Source organism: Halictus rubicundus, chromosome 1 (assembly GCF_050948215.1).
Source record: "Halictus rubicundus isolate RS-2024b chromosome 1, iyHalRubi1_principal, whole genome shotgun sequence".
Classification (NCBI taxonomy): domain Eukaryota; kingdom Metazoa; phylum Arthropoda; class Insecta; order Hymenoptera; family Halictidae; genus Halictus; species Halictus rubicundus.
The window spans coordinates 7,093,163-7,108,617 of NC_135149.1; the positions used below are offsets into that span (position 1 = coordinate 7,093,163).

A 15,455-nucleotide genomic window follows, 5' to 3' on the forward strand; every position below is an offset into this window, starting at 1 on the left:
TAAAAGTGTCCTTATGGTGGTTTAAACAAAAGCTTATTTAATGGAGAATTTAACCAATAATTGTTACAGATTTTAAACTGTCATTTATTAAATTGTAATAATATTGTGTCAATTAAATATGATCTTATGCAGGCTTAGATGAAAGGTTATTTAACTAGTACACAGAAGGATTACAGAAGTAATTACAGTAGGACTTCGATAATTCTAACCTCTAATGTCTGAAGACTACAGTATTCGAATAAAATTAGTATACAAATCAATAAATATTGTGTCCAGCGTTATTCCTAAGTTTAGTTTCGGTAGTCGAGGTTTTGCTTTGATCGATTTGAATTTTCCAGTTTCAGTTATTCTCATCAAGTTTTGACGTTGTGGGATTTTCATGGTGTTGTAATTCGGCAGCCATCTTATTAAGTAAAGGGTGTAGCCGGATAAGGAGGTCAAAAATTCCCCCAATCCAAATTGAATTTGTAATAGGCCATTAGCTTGTCCAAAGAAAATACTTTGTGCCAACTTTCAACCCTATATGTCGACATGGGGGGTAGTAATGGGGTGACAAAGAAAACCAGGTTTTCTCTAATCCTCTTCAATTGAAAATTCTGAAAAAAATCAGGCATATTTTAGCAATTAGAATGCACATCTATACATTTTTTCAGAATTTTCAATTGAAGAGGATAAGAGAAATTACGGAAAAACCTGATTTTTTTTGTCATCCCATTACTGCCCCCCACGTCGACATATATGGTTGAAAATTGGCACAAAGTATTTTCCTTTATATAGAATAGACTATTGTAAATTCAATTTATTTTGGCGGACTTTTGACCTGCTTAACCTGCTTCACCCTTTGCCCCAGACGCATAAACGCTCATTAAACTCGATCCCACCCATAATCTCGAATCATGCAACGTTCATGAACAGTCATTAAAAGCCGTGACCTCCAACGGCTTGCATCGCCAGCAAACTTGGTCACCGCGTTTTGCTCAGCTATCAGCTAACCGAACTGTTTCGATGGTAATTGATGGCGGTTTAACAGTAATTACCAGCGTAATATATTGCCACTCTGGAGCCGAGCATTCCGTTTCCCGCTGAAACGAGGGACTCGTCACGGTCAAGCTCCTCGGTGCTTGACTAATGGCTGTCTATCGAAGCTTCGCCGCCATTGTTGTGTCATGTCCGATGTCCGCGTGCAACGCGACTGTTGATCTGCGATTCAGTAACCTGCAATAACTTGCGTGCACGAGGAAGGCCATGTCAGTAACACAGTTTCTTCAAAAGTACAGGTGAAAGAGATACGGATCTAGGTGTGCTGACCGGCAGTCGCATATTGTGTAATCAGCCGCGACACGGGCTCGGTGCAGCCGGCGCGGCGCTTTCGTCGATAACGTTATCACGAAATGTCGATAATATCGAAATATTGTTCAGATATCGATAAGATGAATTTAAAGTCGAATTTTATTTATGATAGACAAAGCAAGACAAATGTTCGGGCTGCGTTCCGTGTCTTGAAAATGATTTAACTAACAAGACGATAATATATCGGCGATTTTCAGGATTATGTTTAACATTTTAATCTGAAAAATATAATTTACGGAACTGGTATGAGTATGCTCGAGTTGGCAGAATAATTGAAATGACTTTTACTGGATATGATTTATGATTAGACTGATTTATGAATAGATAAATTAAAATAATTTAAGAGCATTGATATATCAACCCGTTGAAAATATTTAAAAAAGGATGAAATGTCTATCTAGCTCCCGTCTTCTGACAATTTTTATTTTGCACGAAGAACCACAGTATTATATTATTTTTTAGAAATTATCGTCATCTCTGTTTACTGTGCTGTTTATTTTTCAAAAATATCGTTAAGCATTTCTGTTTTGATGTGACTTTTTTTTTTTTTAATATCGTTAAGCATCTCTATCTTGATAGTCCCTAATTCGTCGGCGCAAAATGATCAAAAAGCACGCGATCCAAGTCCAGTGCAAAGTAAGCTTGGAGATCAGCTAAGCTACCGGAAAGTCAGCTATATTGTATTCGTAGTATCACCGAGTCACGAAAACGTCTTCGAATTTCGCGCCGATCGTTCAGGCTAACGACCACCGCGATACGATAAGTCGCTAATTTACGTTTGTCGACGACACCGTGAGGACCTGTCGTGGGTGGCCCATCGCACGGCGTCGTTCCATACGACAGTACGATATGTCCTCCATCTCCTCTCGGGCCCTGTGGCCCAACGAATGCCGCGACATGCCCGCGATTAATTAGCAGGCGAACGATATCGCCGAACGAAACCGTAATCGCCGGGATCGGTCACGCTTTTCGGGATGGCCATGACTATGCGATCCTCCGCTCTGTCCGCTCTGATCCCCGGTGATTGCACTATGTTGCACCGGCTGCTCGCTGACTGGCAACCCTACCGGCTCATCTCCCGACGAAAGATTTCGTGATAGGTTGCGTTATGTATGGATAGAATTATATCGTGGGAAGGAATGCGGACTCGCAGCTCTTCGCCGCGGTTTTTCTTTTTTTTTTTTCTTCTTTCTTTATTTTTTGGCAAACGCACGCCGAACTATATCACATGCACTGCGATCGCTATCTGCGAGATACTCTGCGAAAGTTACTACAACTAGACTGGGTCGGATGCGTGTAACTCACTTTGTTGATACCCAACAACGTTTCTGCTTGCATCTGTTGTCGAGCGAATTCGTCGTTGTGCAATTAGGCGCGAATTCCAGTGTGTAACACTGACATGCTAGTTACTGGAAGATTTTATGCGTTTATGAGAAAAGTGAGCAGCTGTAGTTACAAACAGACTGAAGGAATCTGAGTTTTGTTCCAACCTTCTGAAATTGTTAAACGAAGAAGGAAATTCCTAAGCGGTTTCTGTATCTTGCAAATGCAGAACATTTTCATTTTCCATAAAAATCCACAGTCCAGTAATATCTTCACTCGTTATGATCCTCTCCTGAATAATGTATGCAAAGATAGTGTGTATCTGATCTATTTAAAACTTTGTTGAACTACTTTCAAACTTTTGAACGATAGTGCAAATACTTTGGCCTTGGTTTCAGAATTTTAAAACACGTTTTTGTTACATAGAAATGAACAGCCTAACTATGCGTCGAGCAATAAAAATGTGGCTTTTGTGTTTTGCAATTGCCACAGAAACTTTTGATTTTGCATAGGAATCCCCAGTCTGGTAATAATATCTTCATTTGTTTCGTTAAAGTTTGTTCACCTCTGTATACAGATAGCACCGGACGTCCATAGGACGTCTGTTGCATGTCCAGTTTATGTCCAAACGTCCTACGTCCATTTTGGACGTCCCAGGGACTTAAATTTCGGACAACCCAGGGACGTCCATTTTTTAAGTCTTATGGACGTCCTTAGGACTTAAATTTTTTACGTTCTAGGAATGCTCACATGCATAACGCCGACATATATGTACAGGATGTCCATTTGAAAACTTCCCAGCCGAATATCTCGAAAAGTATGGAAGATATTAAAAAAGTGTAAAACACGTGTACAAGGATTTCGAGGGGGAAAGAAGGGGGCAGTATCAGTTTTTTATTTGGGTGACGTTTTGAAGGTCATTTGAAGGTCAACTTTACTATTTCGAATGGAAACCTATATTTTTTATTATGGGATCTTACAGTACGTAAAAAGACCAGCAATTTTCGTAGGATACTTTTTTTATCCGCGCACTAGTTTCGAAGATATTTAAAGGGAAGTAGGACGAGGAATATTATTGTGTATAATTCTTTGACGCAAATCGTTGATGTTTTCCAGTTGTACTAGTATGTACCGTTTGAAAACAAAATTGTCCTCTATTGATCTCTTGTTTATGTTGTCTGTCTTCCAATATAAGATTGTACTATTTAGTCAAGTGTGAATCATCGTAATAAGAGATACTATATCGTAGTACAAATAATTGTATAAAATGGTGTATTCTTTAGAAGAACGAGTAGAAATAATTTTTGTTTGTGGAGCTGATGAGTGTGCTCGTCGAACTGCTGCTACGTTTAATGACAAACATCCTGATACACATGTTTCTCATACGTACGTGTAACAATTAGTTGCAAAGTTTAAGGAAACAGGATCGGTGACACATTTAAAAAGAAACCAGCCAAAATTCATAAAAGAAGCTGATCAAATTGAAATTATAGGACGGTTTACTGTGAATCCTGTTAGTTCAATTCGACTAGTTTCAATGGTAACTGGTGTATCAGTGGGATCTGTGCACAAATTACTTAAACAGAACAAGTTTCATCCTTATAAAATGCAGTTGCATCGAAAGTTACTGGAAGATGACTTTGACAGGCGGATTGAGTTTTGGGAGGAATTAACAAATATAATCAACGTCACTCCTAATCTAATTAAAAACATTTGTTTCTGCGACAAATGCACTTTTTTCTTAAACGATGCTGTAAATCGTCGTAACTGTCGTTATTGGAGTGACGAAAATCCGAATCTTATTAGAGAAAGTAATGCTCAATGGCCGAAAAAAATAAATGTTTGGGCAGGCATTTTAGGAATTGCTATTATAGGTCTTCTGTTTTTCCAAGAGAATTTGAATGGCAATCTGTATTTAAATTTGGACGACATAATTGATACACTTATAACAGAAAATCTTCAAAACCAAACAGATGAAAACGGCAATTTTGTGTTAAATGAAGAACTTTCGTACTTCCAACATGATGGTACTCCCCCGCATTACACGTTATCAGTTCGCTAATGGTTAAACAATCGATTCCCACTAAGATGGATCGGTAGAAGTACTTCTCTTTAAATATCTCCGAAACTAGTGCGCAGATAAAAGAAAGTATCCCACGAAAATAGCTGGCCTGTTTACGTACAATAAGATCCCATAAATAATAAAACAAATGACCTTGAAAACTCTACCCAAATAAAGGACTGATACTGCCCCCCTCTTTCCCCCTCGAAATCCTTGGACACGTGTTTTACACTTTTTTAATATCTTCCATACTTTTCGAGATATTCGGCTGGAAAGTTTTCAAATGAACACCCTGTATATGTCTTACGAATAATGTTCTCACGACTAAATTTCGAATGTTCTACATAATATATGCATAAGATAATGTATAATTAATCCTGTTAAAGCTTTGTCGGACTATTTCCAAACTTTTGAACGATAGTGCAAATACTGTGGGCATGGTTTCAGAATTTTAATTAAAATGGACAGCCTAACGTGGAACATCAGGCAGCTGACAGGTCGGACGTCGAGATAAGAGCGATTTCTCGATCGTTGGGGAAGAAAAATGGCCAGGACCCTTGATCCTGGCGAGAGTCTTCGGCCAGGTCCTGATATACCTCGCTAATGAACCGTCCATTCCCGAGCATCCCGTCTATTTGCCGAAGGACAGGGAAACACCACTCGGTCTCGAAAGCTCGCAGGTCGTTTTCGACCTGCGTGGCAGTCGAACGGCTAAAGGCGAACCGATAGCTCCGTGGACATCAGCTATAGCATCCTATCCGAACGTTCATGGCACCGGACAGAGCCTATCCTTCAAGCGGGTCTCAATGCTCCGGGAGAGATTAGAGGGTCTTGGGTAAACTTTTCGCAATTACGAAACGAGTCAATAAAAGCTCTCACGGCTGTTAATGGGTTGTTTCGAGGCGGTACACTTTAACTCCACTATGGGAGCAGCTAGATGCCTGCCCATCAGTAGGGGGAATCCCATAAAACCGCGCGAGAACGTGGCCTTTACGATAATGTAGATTCTGATTGCTGTTACTACTCTGTAATGCTAGTATTACAGGACTCATGCGCGCTGATATCGCCGAAGAATGCAATCAAGCCTCATTCGTGTAATCTCGGCTGGAGCCAAGCACGTTGTTAATTATGCGATTTAGCCACATTGTGTGGAACCCGTGATATCGCACGCTCTTCTGCTATTTATTCATTAATCTTGGACCAGATGGACGTTACGATCTGTTGGGTTTTCGAGAGGCGGGGATACGATGGCCCCGTATACATTACACTTGTTGCGCACACTACGTAGCCGGAAAACTAATTCGGGTCGAGATAATGGAGAACAGAGCCGTTGCCCGGTTAGCACGTGAAATAATTGGACAGATAGTGATTCGATTTTTTATTGATAACGAAACGCTAAAAACATTAAATGTAATATCTGTAAAAGTCCTGCAATTAGCACTGACCACAGAAGTTTTATTTGATCCATGAAATTTATTCGTTTGGTTAATAGTCTTATTAAAAGCTTTATTTTCAGTTGCAGGTTACAGTCAAATAATTTAGATACAGCTTACCAGAACCTACAAACGGTTAAACGTTTTTGAGCACATTAATTATCGATGAAAAGCTGAAAAATTATGCTCGCAATTCTTTGGAAGTGAAAATAATTAGTGCTGGTGTGGAAATATGTATAGTAAACACAGCAATATAGTTGGTATATTTGGAAATTTTATATTTCACGTACGCTTTACAATCTCGTGTGCCTGATTTTAGTCAGATCCTAAGAAAAATAAAATTTCTAGAGATATTAAGTATTGAAATATGTGACGGATAATTACTATGCTGCAGAATGCATGTACATGTTTATATATTCACGTGAAAAATAAGGATATTAAGTTTGCACGAAGATTTTGAAGAAATTGTGAAATACGATTAATTTTAACATGTGTAAAAGTTTATAAAACGCGTGTAAAAAATTGTATAAAAATGAGAGACATATGTAAAAACACTATATAAGAACGCATAGGCCGTATCACGAGAAATAGTGTTAAAAAATTTATGTGAATGTAAATAAAACGTGTTAAAGAACTAGAAAAATATACGAAACAAAACGCCATGCAAAAGTGCATAAAACGGAAGAGTGATAAAAGTCCACGTAAAAGTGCATAAAACGTGTTGAAAGAAACGTGTAAAAGTGAACGGAGCGGATTGAAAACCCAGGTGAAAGTAAATAAAACGTATCAAAAAAGAAAGCAGTGTAAAAGTAAGTAAAAGGTGTCTAAAAACGCACGTGAAAACACGCAACGTAAAAAGAGACCCAAGTGCATTTTTCCGCATCGAACGTTGCCAGGGTGAAAAACTAAATGATCGTCATAATAAACGTGCGTAGCCGACCATACGCGTTCGCGCAAACATAATAATATATCCAGCAGGCATTGCAAGAATACGGAATGCCAGTCGAAGTGATGAATTCCCGACACTCGCTAGTATCTCCGGCAGATATTTTTAATATCGCCATAAACTGCAGGCGCCACAATGTGTCTTTACAGCTCGGGCCTGCCTTTAACACCACCATAAACATTCCACGGGGAACACAGTCCGCAGGATACTTTTACCGCGCTGCGCACTAAACTTTTATCGATAGCCAGCCGAATCGTTTCGGATCTCGCCGTAAATGTTAAACTATAAAAATCCCACCGGCAACTATAGTTTTAATTGCGAGGGAATCGCATCGATCACGGCGAGTAACAGATCGAGCATGATTTGTCGATAGCGGGGGAACCAATCGCGATGAGATATAGGGATCTTCGTGAAGATGTCCATGGAATGCGACCCAACTCGATTGGACACGAATTCTCGATCGACCTTTTCGAAAATCCCCGTTAGATATTTTCGTTTTTTTTTTCTCCCGGGGTTAATTGTTCCCGAACAGTTGACCAATTAGCGGCAGCAGCTCTTCGTCGATATACTATCGATCGCCATTTGTATGTGCCAAGGTGTCGAGCCCCCTCCCCCCTTGTTCTCCGCTCATGCATAAACATCATTGTGACAATGAGAATTATCGGCGTCGCGAACCTTGCAAACAACATGCGAGTAAGCGGAAACCTGCCCGGATCTTTTTCTTCTCGCGCGGAGGAGTCGTAAGGCTGTTTGGTTGTCCGCTGTTATTCATCCAAACACGGAGAAACGTTATTCGAGTTTCTAAACTGATGGAAATAACAGCGGAGACTTCGAGGAATTTTCTACCGTGAACAGTAAACTGCGAATTTTATGCAACACGCAGCGTGCACGCTTCTGTAAAAGAAGGAAATGATAATACGCAGTGCTCGTCTAGTGGTATGCAAAACACAAATGAAATCAAACACATTTTTCCTAAGTCGACTTTTGGAAAAATCTTGCAATATACCATTATATTAGCGATAGAAAGTTTAATGACGTCACCAAACATTAATTTCGCGCTTTACAAAATCCTAGTTTATGCAGAGTATCCCAAAAATGTCGTATTTCCTTGAGAAGGGTGATTTCCAAGGTCATTTGAAATAACAAGGTTATTTCAAATAACAAGGTTATTTCAAATCACCTTAGGAGTCACCCATTTCAAGGAAATACAACATTTTTAGGACATCCTGTACATGAATTATGTTTTATGATATTAATTCTTTTCGTTTAAATGAGCAACATGCGTGCCATTATAAACAATTAGTAAAACAATTCTTTAAAATCAGTTCAAAGGAAGGAACTGTCTTTTGAAGTATATTTTAAATAAAATACTGCACATGATAAGGAGCTGCCAAGTATAAAATTGAAAAAGAATTCAGACAAAGAGTGAATAATTTATAGTATGCAAATTTTGAAAGGAGAAGCGTAACATTAACAACAAGTAAAAAAGTGTCATTACCGAAGAAAGTACAGTGAGTAAATTGTATAAATTGAAAAAGTTAAAAAGCTCAAAATATTTAAATAGAATTAAAGTCACAAATTACGTAAGAGATTTATAGTTTTATTTGTTTTCAGCGCAGATATTGAGACAGCAAATCGTAAAATATTTATATTTATATGAAATGAAAACAAAACGAACGATTTTCCAGAACATCATTTTTTGCCCCATCTAAAAATAAATGCATAACTGAGAAACTTAATTTTTGTACTGGAAGCTTTTCACAACAATAAATGCGAGAAATATTGGATCGTTTATTTAGTTACACAATCATTCGTCGATTATAGACACTAGATAACATAAACAAGGTGTTGCTATACGTCAAGCATGACTGAATAAATTGATATGTCCTGAGAGTGACAAGCGTGACTGATAGAGTGCGTAGAGATGCGTGGGCGATAATCATTAATAATAGATAATTAAGTTGATCGAATTGATTATAGTTTTCGCCCCAGTATCGCAATTTCAAGAAGAATTTGTTCGGATATGGATATGCAATGCAAGATCAGATTCATGAACTTCAAAATTACATGAAATCTTCTAATTAGTTGATTCGTAATTGTTGAATTAATAGGTAAATAAACGGATGTACATATCCCATTTATGTATTTATGAATCTAATGAATATCTGTGTTTTATGTAAGTATCGGGAAACAGAGAGGTATTAATGAAGCCATTAAGAGATTGTGTTCTGTGTTTGCATGCATGAAGAGAAAAATCTTGAAGATCGACTAGTGTACATTTATATAAAATGGAAATTGCAAGCAGATTATAAAGTTAGATGCAGATACGTTGTAATATGCGTATATGATCGAGAGTGCGGATCTTTATGCACTTATGTCAGTACAACAACTTCAAATGAAATGCAACGTGTATGTCATACAAGATCTATTCAGTTATTGCAATCTTTGCAAAATAATTTGTGAATAGGCTATATATATTTACGTGCTACCTTCTTGTGCATTTATGTAAAATACTATTATAAAATATTGTTTGAGCTTTAATGTTAAACTTTAAATTTTTGTCCGACTTCAAAAATTATACCTAGAAATTTTTTTAGCATAAAAATTCAGTCTTCTTGTGAAAGTGAGAATTTCTACAAAAGTCTATAGTCTACTCATAATAATTGGCTCTTCCATTAATGAAATAATGAATTTTTATGTTTTAAATTGAAGTTTAGAAAGCAACCATACAGTTTACTCAATTTTGCCATCTTTATTATAAAGAGAGTTGCTTTTTTCGAAGAATATCTCATGCTTCCTAATCAAATTGGGGAGATGAAAGTGGGTAAACATTTTTCTCAATGTTGCACGTTCCTAAGCAAATCCTTTCACCTCATTTCTTCCCACGCAACTGTGATTAGTATTAAACCTACCAAACATTAAAAGTGGCTGGTACGTGGTGTCTTATGAAAGTAACAAGATTAGATTTATTTAGAATTTGTAAGATTTTCATTATAATATAATTGATGAATATAACACAATTTTCTGATATATTATAGATATAGATTAGGTGAAAATATAATACAGAACATAATATATAATAATATATAGAATAATACAGATATAAAACGGAATATAATATATGATAATATATAGAAATACTACAGATATAAAACGGAATATAATATAAAATAATATATAGAATAATACAGATATAAAACAGAATATAATATAGGATACAGAATAATACAGATATAAAACAGAATATAATATAGGATACAGAATAATACAGATATAAAATAAAATATAATATACTTAATAAATCTTTTGAATAAACATCCATGAAATCACCTTTATGATTTTACTAATTTTAAAATAAAAAATCGTTTGATCGTTGATGGTATTTTTAATGTGAAAATGCTTAGAAAGTGCGAGAGCACTTCTATTTTTCTGCCGAGTGTTCATCAGACAAAGTCGCAGTTCCGCGAGCTTCTCGTTGAAGAGGAAACACCGGCAAGAAGAAGTAAAGAAAGGAAAGGGCAGAGGGCAATAGAGAAGCGGCCCCGATATGGTCATGCTCTCTCGATGCAAATGAGAGTCCCGAGAAGAGTCTTGCTTCACCGGTAGGCGAATGAAAGCTCGAGCAATTAAATTCTCATTGGAAGCCAGACACGTGTTACCGCGTGTCTGACGCGGCGGTCATGGCGATTGCGACCTCGAGATCCACGATATCGCGCATTACGCGACAAATCGTCGGTCCTGCTTCCTGTCGCAGTAATGAGGGATTCATTGGCTCGATCATTGTGCCAGCCCTTGATACCTTTATTCGACCCTGATCACTAGACTGCGATTCTGCGTGGAGAATAAAAATTGTCTACATCGGGTGCAAGAAACCGAAATAAGTAACATGACCAATCTGGTAAACTCATCAATTGGATGAGATTTGTTACATTCTACTCCGAGTTTAGTTCATTAATAACGATGAACAATTGCTCGAATATTTCTATTTGATAAGATGGCAATTTGATAGATTGCAATCTTTGATACAGCTTTGTTGAGCTTATAAATTCGGTTAGATTTGTTATATTATCCTCTAAGCTCAACAAAAGTCTGTAAGCTATCAAAGTGCTAGCTAATGAAATATGAATAATCTTCTCCTTATTAGAATCCCCCCCTCCCCACAGGCTTTTAGCACCTGTTATAAATTATAAGACTGACGTATAATAGCGACCAAATGCTTGGGAGGAAATTGTAAAGTTCAGCCAGACACTTAATATCGGCAGCTACTAATTGAAACTGGCTGCTAAACTGTGGGCTTGGTTTCGTTTATGTTGGACGAGACGAAGCAACTTGTAACAGATATCTCGGAAGCTAATAATTTCTGTCAAAAACGAAAGTCATATTTGTACTGAGCACATCAAAACGAGTAGAACGACGAGTGACAGGCTCGAGAAGCTTGGTGCGGCAATTCGAAAGTTTTACCAAGATTTAGATTACATTAGACAGAGAGGCGCGCAAGCTTTTCAGCAGCCACATTCTGTTTTTCGCACTCGATGCAGAAATGTGTGGTTTTGCAAGCGAGAGGAAACTTGACAGGCTTTTCAGTAGCTAGACGGTATAGGTAAACGATAACGTAATCCCAGCGCTCCGAATCGGCAGAGCAGCCCGTCGCGTCGGTGCGGCCTGGCAGTTGGAACACGAGCCGTCTATCAGTGCGTCGCTAAACGAAATAATTACCACCGTCGCGGCACCGACGGAGCCTCGTTTCACCGTATCACCGGGTCCCGGTTCGCGTAGCCGCGTGTCGTTTAAAGGAATTATCACGACGTCCGTCCGACGTGGACGATTAATCTTCGCCAGTGCGAAGGAGTAGTCTTTTCGTCGTGCTCCCAGCGTTCGCGTAGCCCCGCCGCGCCGCCGCAACCGCGGATGCTGAGAGGCGGTTGAGGAGAAGGATGAGGACGAGGTGAAGGTGGAGGAGGTAGAAGAAGAAGAAGAAGGTGACGGTGGTGGAGGGAGGAGGAGGCGGAGGTGGAGGAGGCCGATCGAGCGGAGGAAGGTTTTCACTCGCTTATCTCGTCACGACGATCTGCCGACAGATACACCGCGCGGCTTGACACGTAACAATGCATGCATGAATTAATAGCGGCCGCTGCCGTGCTCGTACTTCTCGTCGCTTACAGGCAGATTTACATCTTTATCGCGGCCTGGGAGGTGTCGTTAAAGTCTCTCCGGGGCCCGAAGAAGCCCGGCTATATGCCCCGCCATCGACGCACGCTGCACGCGGTTTTTCATGCGCCACTTGTACACCCGTGGATTTATTGCCCCCCCCCCTCAGGTTACTCGCCGGGAGAACTCGTCACGATCTTTCTGGGAGCTTTCTGGACCGTTTCAACCTTACCCCGCTGCGCCGTGTTCCGCCGCGGATTTTACCGAGCAGATTTATTGTGCCACGCCACCGCAGCCGATGCAGGGACTAATGGGGGGACTAGACGGCTGCTGCCCTCTTGGGCAATGGCATCGTTCGCCGCCGCCGACGTGTCTAGGGACTTCGAACAAATTTTAGGGCACGCGAAGATTGTTCTACATCTGGTGGGGATACCCTGCGAATTATTTAATTTAGCAAGTCTAGTCCCGAATCCCAAAAAACCGCAGTCCAGTCCTGACAGTCTTTTGCTTAGGGCCTGTAAGGATGGTAAATTCTGCCATGGTTAAATTCATTCAAACACTTACGTATCTATTTTCCAAATATATTTTTAAATATATTGGACATAATATAATTGGCGGATAAGAATTTTAACTGGCTAGTAGAATTTAGCTGGAACGCTTTTAACTATGGGTCAAAATGGACCCTAGTCCCTCCATCCGACGGTTAATTTATGAAACTAGAGTTTTGTCTAGGATTAACACTATTCCTACCGCGACCGGTCAAATGACCGTTTTTAAAATTTCGATTAGAATTTCCTATATACAACGTAATTGAATCGCCTTTAAACTTCACGACTTTTAATAAAATATGCGTATAATACATTTTTCAATATTTACTTCTTTTTTTATTGTTTATTTTCTGAGAAAAATTTGTAGTCTGTCTTACCTACCACGACCGGTGATTTGACCGGTAGAACGATTTATATCTTTTTGTAATAGTATTCTTTCAAAGACTCAATTCCGAAACTATAAAGTCGTTACAAACGGAAGGTAATGCAGTTGTGGCATGATTTTAGCCGAAAAGTGCCTTCCAGGGACTGCTTTACGGCACTTCAAAGTGCTTACAGTTCTCGCTCGCCTATGCGGCCTCGCGGTGTTTATTTGCCTGATTGGTATCCGAAGCGGTCCAGAACCTCGGATTTTCTTACACCGTCTTATCTACTATGACTGTAAAATAAATAAAATCATAGCCGAAGGGGATGCCTAGACGTCTTCTCACGAATTCAAATCAGTAAAGTCTTGTGAGCTGAACAGAGAGCATCAAAATGTGAAAGTTACAAGGAACATATTCGGCAGTCTTTTACTATTTTGTATTTTTATTCTATTATTATTCTACTTTTATTTTATATTGTATTACGTGTTATAAGTGTCATTTTCAAAAAAGTGAACAAACCAACAATACTTCGTAGTAAGTTTCACATTTTATCTTTTGCTCATTTTTTTATCCATCTTGATTTACATTTTTATATTTTAGTTTTTATTTTATCCCTTGAATATTCATTCACAAAATGTCAAGACGTTCGAAGAGTGTAAATGTATTATTAGAGAAAATAAATAATATTGATGAAGAGTGTTCCGAAGATGATCAGGAAATTTTTGATATTGAAAATGACAATGCGGAAAATTATGATCCATTTGAGACCGACTCGAACACCGATGAGGACGAAGAGAATGTTTCGAACGTACGTAGAGGACGAAAGAGAAGAAGATTTTTAGTTAGTTCCGATAGTGAGAATGAGGAAGAGGTAATCGAAACTGCTGTAGACGGAACTGTTTGCCAAGAAGTAAAAGAAGGGTCTAATCCTGGAAGAACACCTATTCATAATATTTTTAGGGGAACATCAGGCCCAACAGGGTATAGTAAACGAAATATTATGCGGTGAAAACGAATAAAATGTACATTATATACTCCTAAATAAAAGAAACTTCTTTATTTTCGAAAAAGAAAGAAGAAAAAATTAAAAATAAAGAAAAATAAAGTTACTGTAGTAGTGGTCTCCTGGTCTCACACCGATATACCCGACCCATAATATGTTATACTCCTCAGCGACCGAGGTATACCCCGCGGTAGTGGGGATAATTCCGTGACATTTATCAGCCACGCTTCGGCGACATATATAGAGAATTCACTGTAAATTCAATCTCCTCATTTTCATCGGATATCACGTACCAGTCAATTTTAGTGCATGGAAGGTTTAGCGTTAAGTAAAAATACTTCAATTACTTCGGTTAGATTCGATTTCAAAAACAGCCAGAAAACGAGTGATACTGGGGATAATGAGGTATACCCGCGAAATTTATTGGCGACATATATAGAGAATTCACTGTAAATGGTCCTGGCAGCCTTGTTTTGTTAAGGGCCTGCGAGAATTGTCCTCGCTGTAACGGAGTCGCCGAAGAAATGGAAATTTTTTAATAATTATGAAACTAGAATTTTTCACAAGTGAAATTTTGTTAGCAGTATAACTTCTGAGAGATCACTGAATCGGAGTAGGAAAGTTTCGTTGATTTCGATCTCGCATGCAATCACATGCAGTGAATTCTCGTTACGAGTCAGTTGCGCCGTTCTGGTGACTGACTCTTAGACGAAATCTGAGGTTGTCGCCGAGCGTCGCATTGAAATACACAGAGCTCGCTGGAAACCTAAGAGTCATATCCGTTTACAAGTCATAAAAGCCTATGAATACTATGCGATTGTGACAAGAAGACTGAGAAAATGTTTTTCTCCGATACAATGTTGCACGTAGCTCGAGAGACGGCTCTCGAGCTTCGGCTCCTCATCGCGGTGGTGTGGGTAGTTCCACTGACTCCAAATTGGAAGGTTGGCACTGACTCGTAATGAGAACTCACTGTAATATGTGTACGTCTGTTTGCGTTCGAATGCGAGATTGCCCTTGCCGAGTAATTAAAATTAGTAACTCGTGCAACTAATTGAATCAGCAATTAATTAAAGAACGCTGTTCAGTGTTTATCGAAACTCATCGGAGCCTATTAGACGCGCGTAGAACCTCGAACAGATACAGACGATCGATCAAACGATAGAGAAACCGCAGAGACGGGAGTGCAATTAATGCAGCGAATGCCGTTGATCGTGGTTTCTGGAGGGAAAAATGACATTGAAAAATCGACGTTTCGCGAGCTCTTGCATTCACGA

The 15,455-nt window shown here is 39.0% G+C and overlaps 1 protein-coding gene across 2 annotated transcripts in view; it reads right to left on the minus strand.

Moving 5' to 3' along the window:
- The window catches only part of LOC143353495 (uncharacterized), a 361,555-nt gene that overhangs the window by 167,399 nt on the left and 178,701 nt on the right, over window positions 1-15,455 (minus strand). The window lies entirely within an intron of this gene.